The sequence below is a fragment of the Narcine bancroftii genome, chromosome 10 (genome assembly GCF_036971445.1).
Source record: "Narcine bancroftii isolate sNarBan1 chromosome 10, sNarBan1.hap1, whole genome shotgun sequence".
Taxonomy (NCBI): domain Eukaryota; kingdom Metazoa; phylum Chordata; class Chondrichthyes; order Torpediniformes; family Narcinidae; genus Narcine; species Narcine bancroftii.
The window spans coordinates 89,374,565-89,382,338 of NC_091478.1; the positions used below are offsets into that span (position 1 = coordinate 89,374,565).

Consider the following 7,774-nt stretch of genomic DNA (forward strand, 5'->3'; position numbering starts at 1 on the left):
TATCTCCATCTTCTGCCCTCTCACTAATTCTGCCATCTTCCACAACTACTCCACCAACAGCAGTTGCCTTAGCCCTAAGCTCTGAGACCTCCTATCCCTCTCTGCCACCAAACCTCTGTCTCCTCCTTTCATTCTTCATAAAGTCTATTCTCTTTTCAGATTTCAGATTTATTGTCAGAGCACAGACATAGCATCACATACAACCCTGCAATTCTTTTTTCCTGTGGGTGAGGCAGAATTATCACTTATTGATAGTGTAAAAAAAAGGTACATAATGTACAGCTTAAAGAGATGTAAATAAACTGAATGTACAATAAAGAGAGGAAAAAAATCAATGAAGTGTAAAAGTAAGAGTCCTTAAATGAGTCCCTGATTGAGTGAGGAGTCTAATGGTGGAGGGATAGCAGCTGTTCCTAAACCTGGTGGTGTGAGTTTTGTGGCACCGATACCTCTTTGCCATCTATTTTAATATCTGCTGTAAAATTTAGTTTGATTATACTCTTAGTGGGTCATTTATAACAGTAAATACACCATATAATGCAAGTTCCTGTTGATGGTGACACAGTTGGCTATGCTGTCATGAAATGACTGTGGTAGGGAATGTGGTAAAACACGAAAGTCTGCAGACGCAGTGATTGAAGTAAAAACACAATGTTGGAGGAACACAGCAGTTCAAACTACATATAGAGCAAAGATACATAACCAAAGTTTCAGGCCTGAGTCCTTCAAAGTATGAATAAAATGTAGGGAGATACCTGAATAAAATGGTGGGGGTGAATGGCAGAGGAGGAGCACACTCCCACGGGCCACAAGTAAATGGGGTCAAGGGAGGGAGGGCACAACATTAAATGAAGGGGGTATGGTAGGGGGTATGTCAGGAATGGCTCTGTTAATGGAGAGGGAAGGGGTGGAGAACTGGAGGAAAAGAGACAAAGGGATGGGGAAGAGAAGGGGAATGATCCAATAGAAAGCAGAGGTGTTAATGCCATCCGGTTGGAGAGGCCCAAGATGGAATATTAGGTGTTGCTGCTCCAATTTATGGATGGTCTTGGTTGTCAGTGCATGGGAGTGAGGCGCAGGGAAATTCCCGTCTTTGGTGCAGTCAGAGCAAAGGTGTTCAGAGAAGCAATGCCCCGGTCTGCACCCAGTAACTCCGATGTAGTGACTGCCACAACGGGAACACCAGATGCAGTGGCTGACTCCTGGAAGTGTTGCTTCGGAAATGTGGCAGGATTTGGGTGATTTCTAGAATTTACCAATGTCTGGGTGGGGGGAGGGGGGGTCGAAGGGGTGAGAGGGGAGAGAACATAGAAAAAACATAGGAACATAGGAAGTAGGAACAGGAGTAGGCCAAAAATGGCCCATTGAGCCTGCTCCGCCATTCAATAAAATCATGGCTGATCTAATTTATGACTTAACTCCACCTACCTGCCTTCTCCCCATATCCCCTAATTCCTCTATCATGTAAAAATTTATCTAACCGAATTTTAAATATGTTTAATGAGGCAGTCTCAACCACTTCCCTGGTTAGAGAATTCCAAACATTCACTACTCTCTGGGAAAAACTATTTTTCCTCATCTCTGTCCTAAATCAACTCCCCCGAATCTTGAGACTGCGTCCTCTCATTTTAGTTTTCCCAGCCAGCTCAAAAAACCTTCCTACATCTATCCTATCCATATCCTTCATAATCCTATATGTTTCTATAAGATCTCCTCTCATTCTTCTGAACTCGAGCGAATACAATCCTAGACAATTTAATCTTTCATCATAAGTCAACCCCTTCATCCCAGGGATCAACCTAGTAAACCTCCTCTGGACCGTCTCCAAAGCCAGTATATCCTGGAGACCAGAACTGGACACAGTACTCCAGGTGCGGTCTCACCAGTACCTTATACAGTTTCAACATTACCTCCCTACTCCTGAATTCAATTCCTCTAGCGATGAAGGCCAACATTCCATTTGCCTTCTTAATAACCTGCTGCACCTGCAACCTAACATTTTGCGATTCATGCACAAGCACTCCCAAGTCCCTCTGCACAACAGCATACTGTAGTTTTTCACCCTTTAAATAATATTCAGCTCTTTTATTTTTCTTCCCAAAGTGGATAACCTCACATTTACTAACATTGTACTCCATCTGCAAGACCTTTGCCCACTCATCCAGCTTAACTATATCTGCAGACTCTCCACATCCTCATTACAATTTGCTCTTCCACTCAATTTGGTGTCATCCGCAAACTTGGCTACACCACATTTTGTCCCCTCCTCCAAGTTATCAATATAAATGATGAACAGTTGTGGGCCTAGCACCGACCCCTGCGGCACCCTACTTACCACTCTCTGCCAACCTGAAAATCTCCCACTTATCCCGACTCTCTGCCTCCTGTCAGACAACCAATTTTTGATCCACGTCAATATACTTCCCCAGACTCCACTTTCCTGTAACTTACTGATAAGTCTCTTGTGCGGCACCTTATCAAACGCTTACTGGAAATCCAAATATACAACATCAACCTGTTCCCCTCTATCCACCGCACCCATTACATCCTCAAAGAACTCTAACAAGTTTGTCAAACAAGATCTTCCCTTTCTAAAACCATGCTGCGTCTGCCTGATTGAACCCTTACGTTCCAAAAGTTTCACTATTTCATCTTTAATGACAGCTTCAAGCATTTTTCCAACTACAGACTATCGGCCAAGCTAACTGGCTGATAATTTCCATTCTTCTGCCTACATCCCTTCTTAAATAGTGGCGTGACATTTGCTGTCTTCCAGTCTGCCGGGACCTGCCCAGAATCCAAGGAATTTTGGTATATGGCCACCAATGCATCAATAACTTCTGCCATTTCCTTCAGAACCCTTGGATGCATATGATCAGGACCAGGTGATTTGTCTGGCTTTAGTCCCATTAGTTTCTCCATCACTACTTCCTTTGTAACAACTATTTTATCAAGGCCTTCCCCAATATTTGCATCCTTAACTCCGCACTTGGGCATGCTGGACGTGTCTTCCACCGTGAAGACTGACACAAAATATTTGTTCAATGCCTCAGCCATTTCCTCATTTTTTGCTACCAGTTTTCCTTTCTCATCCTCCAAGGGTCCTATGTTAACTCTGGCCACCCTCTTCTGTTTTATATATTTATAAAATTTTTTGCTTTCTGTTTTTATATTTTGTGCCAATTTACTTTCATAATCCTTTTTCCCATTTTTTATTACCCGCTTTGTAACCCCTCATTTGTCTCTTAAAGTTATCCCAATCTTCCAGTTTCCCACTGCTCTTTGCAGCTTTGTACACCTGTGCCTTCAATTTTATACTCTCCTTTATTTCCTTTGTTAACCACGGTTGATTTTTCCCTCCCTTGCTGCCCTTTTTCCTGACCGGAATATATTTTTGTTGAGCATTACAAAATATTTCTTTGAAAATCTTCCACTGTTCCTCAACTGTTTCATCAGTTAGGCTGTGCTCCCAGTCCACTCTGCCCAATTCCTCCCTCATCCTATGGTAGTCACCCCTGTTTAAGCATAATATATAAGAGTGTGAGAGTGGAGGACTGGTCGGTTGGGGAGGGGAGGTTGCAAATGAAATCCATCAAATGCATTCGCTGCATTACTCTGCCCAGTGCTGTTTTAATGTGAAAAAACCCCCAACTGTTCAGTCTCTGTGAGTCAAAATGGTTATTTCTTGCATCTTGTTGAGGCCAAGCGTTTGAAAACCTCAGCAATGAAAATGATAGGAGGTTAAATGCTGCCAACCCCCTACTTTCCAAGATTTTTTTCCGCCTATGTGGGAGGGTCAACCAAGAGAAGAGGAAAGAGCAATAAAATCTCCCCTCGCCCATGCTCCTCTAATATGAGCGAACTCTTTATTTTCCTGTCTTTAAAATATAGTAAGCAGATTAAATTGTGGAAGAAAAGCCTGTCTGTGACTCCCAGTATGATTCTAAGCGGAAAACGTGATCTGAAAAAAAAAATCGGAGGTGCAGCAGCCTTTAATCCTGCAGGTGGCACTGTAAGGGAAACACACAGTCCTATCTGCAGTCGAACCGTGTGCTGGAGCAGCGATACAGAGTACTGCACCCACTTCACTTGGCACCGATCATGAATACTGACATTCAAACTACAGACCCAATATAGCACTGATAAAAATGTGAAAAAGTGTTTATTACAAGCAGCCTGGCACAATTGCATATTCCTCCTGCCTGCGAGTGCGATGGCGGCTCTGCCTCTGTTTTTTGCCCTACTGAGATAATTGAGGATCATAATGGTGGGAAAGGACTGCAGTCATCACTTGCTGTCTGTCAGGTATCAGTACTCATCTCCGTGTCATCTGTCACCATTGAAGCAGTGTCATCTTTACTCAGCCTTCAGAGCCGCTGTTTCTCATCCTGTTCATTATCTTGTGCACAGACCAGCAACCCCCCCCCCCCTTTTGTAAATGCATCTTTTCGTGACTTTCAATCTTCTGATTATGAATCGATGATCATGTGGTGTAAGAGAGATAGATGGCTTTTAGCTCCATCTTGTCTCCCCTAATTGTAAAATATTAGTTACATTAGATTCTGCTTTTTGATTAATGGAACTTATTTGGAGTGGCCTCTCCCAGCCTCCCCTCCAACTCCCCCCCCCACCCCTAAAGTCCTCCACTGACTTTCGAGAATGGAGTGATTTCAATTAAAGCAGACAAATAAGCCCTTCAGCTTCAAGATAGCTAAGCTATATGTATTGAATCCACAGGGCCCACAAAGCTCCTGCTTATTTCTTACAGCAGAATTCTCAGTGACTGGATGGATGTGCATGAAGTAGCGACTGCAGGTATAAATAAAATATGGAATCTAATGAAGATTCTGTTTAAAAAAAAATGATTACAGCTTTTTTTCTTTAGAACAGCATACGATGTTGAGAGAAAACACAGTGTGCTAAGTTCTCACAATCAATCAATTCAATTACAAAAGGTCTATTCAGTGCTACGTGTCAAGGTTTATATGTCGCATAGAGGAAGATAAAGTTAAGCAGCTACAAACAATCAAGCAAAAAATTAATTTGATCTGTTTGAAAAGTCTAAAATTAGACCGCCATTTAATGCTTAATTTGCGCAATAACACTTTTTAAATGGGGGCTGGTAATAGTTTAGAACTGTGGTATTTTAACATATTCAGCTCTGCTGTTTTATTGAAAGAATCTTTTAAGGATCTGAAGACTTATTTTTCAATGCAGTTTCGAGAATTCTTGGACAGTGGGCTGTTGTGATTTTTAAATAAAGGCCATTTCTTTTAAGGAAATTATGCGACACATCCTAATATCTCTGTCTTCGAAAGGTACTGCTGACACAGGAGGGCATTGTCTTGAAATTATTTTTTCATGGAAATATCATGCAAAAACTGTATTGTTCACTAACCAAGATGTCTGCTGACAATATTAGCTTTGTCGTTTATATCTTTTACAGGCCGAGCAGGAGGAAAGGTTACCAGTTCTGTCTCCTCCCCTCCCCTCCTCTCTTCTTTCACCTCCCCTCCCTTCCCTCCCAATCACCACCCCCCCCCCCCCCCCACCATTTATTGTTGTGAAGGAACAAACATTTACGTAGGTGTGTCAATTGCTCCAGTGCTTAAGTAGTTAAATCAGTTTGATCTGTAGCTGGGACTATAAAACGGACTAAATCCTGCTGCGTTTTTTCTTCAATAGTTTTTCCATGCTATCCTGAAGATAGAATTACTGTTTGTAAGCAGCTGAAAGTCATTAGTGGGTCTGCAGTCTGTCAGGTGCCTGGTGAAAATCTGCTGAAGCTGAATGGGTTTCTTTGCAGAGTGCTGGGAATTTGTCATGTGCTGATGAGCAGTTATAATAATATATGAGCAAATCACAAACATTCTGCAAATTAATCACAATTTTTTTTTAAACTCATCTTTGGGAGAGAGCGGCTTTGTAGCCCAGCATAGGTAAAGCAGCCTTTACTCACAGATGGTAGTGCTGGCATCAGATGGAATTTATATAACAGTAATTCTGACTTCCTGCCAAAAGTAGCCTGAAAGACACAGGGGAAATTGTGTGAGGGCAGTCATGTGGTTTCACAAAAGGTTGTTGCGGTAAGTTTTAGGGAAAATTGTCGTACTTTTTTTCTGTCTGCTCTTGTTGTTTTAGCCTGAAGGAACAAAATCCTCCTCAGTTGTGCCACAGGCCAAATCCAGTGCGTTGTTTTTTTTTTATGAATGTGTTCCGAAATGCTGTGTTTCACAGCTGTTTGAACTCTTGGCACAAAGAACCGTATGACTTCATGTCTTCACTCTTCCCTTACAAGGATTGGAGGAGGGAAGGTTCAAAAGGTCGTTGCTCTACATGCCGCAGGGTGCAGGGGAGCTTGTTGCTCAGGAAGTGATACTTGCTCATTCACTTTCACTGCTCTGTTTAACACCACATGGGGCATTTTGGGTAAAAAGAGGGAAACTTGAATTCCTGAAGAACAAGACATTAAAAAAATTACTGGCAATATTTTAGCTATCTGAAATACCCTTACGAATGATCAAAACTATTTACTCAACCAAGCCACTGCTGTTTTTCTTTCAAACTATGCTGGAGACACCCACAACAAAAAAAAATGAAAGAATTGCAATGATAGAGAGCAGTGATGGCTGCTTCATGGAGCTGTATTACAAAAGGCCGCCCAGTTCCTAATGACATTTATGATTGAGATTGTCTTTAGCTGAATTTCACAGTAATCCTGGGATGGAGATCTCATGAATCATATGCTGCAGAGTCTCGAGTAAAGCGGGTGCTGGCAATTTTTTTTTCGTTGTTGCTGCTGTTCCAGTTTTCCACACAGAAGTAATATTTTACCTGAGATAGTGAAGAAAAGATTAGGGGGATGGGAGGGAATCTATTTTGGCATGATGTGGCCTGTAACGCAAAAGATTTGCCGAAGATTTTCTTTAGAATCTTGAAGGATGGAGAATCAGCGAGGTTACATTAGAGAGTATCAGTAGACTGCGGTGTTTTGTATAATGTGAGAAGCTCCCCATTTGTTTTGGTTCACATGACTGCAGTGGAGTAAGTGGATTAGACTGAAACTTTACCATGCTTCATTGCAGCTGGTTGCAGACATCTGTCATTTCTCAGCTAGGGCTTCAGGATCAGGCCACAGGAAAACACAGCAAACTCTGACAACTCTCATTTTGCACAGCCTCTTATGGAATAATGCAAAGGAAAGACAACTTTACTTGGAATTTCAAAGGGGGCCCTTTCACTCAGATCGACATCCCCCTAACACTAAAGGAAAGCAACTTCAAAATCTTAACTTGCATTTATTTATTTTTCTTTAGTTTGTTAGAAAGGAGTTTTAGAATTTTTACACAATTAAAAAATATGATCGACATAAAATAGGCTGCAAGCAGGGAATGCTGACGGTGACAAATATATGGGTGGAATGGTGTTGCTTGTTCCCATCTTGTATGTGGAGTATTCAAACAGAAATAAAGGCATTCTCTAAATATTGGACAGTTTGTCTTACACTCTTTATATTGTCCGTTGTTCAATAAATGAGATTTTGCTTTGAAGTATATGCACTAAATTACAGTATCTGCATCATATTTTTTCAATAAAAAAGATGATGTGTTAGAATTAATGCCCCTATTTATATTTAAGTGCTGCTAAGAATTTTATCTACCTGACAGTGTTTAGGGTATCAGAAATAAATGCAGTGTAAATGTAATTTTTGATGGGCATCAGTCGGGTGTTGGCCTCACCTTCATTATTTTTACACATTGATCCCATTAGCTAC

General features: G+C 41.4%; 1 protein-coding gene across 11 annotated transcripts in view; it reads left to right on the forward strand.

Annotated features, from left to right (window-relative positions):
- znf536 (zinc finger protein 536) overlaps positions 1-7,774 on the forward strand; it is a 329,669-nt gene that overhangs the window by 319,000 nt on the left and 2,895 nt on the right. The window lies entirely within an intron of this gene.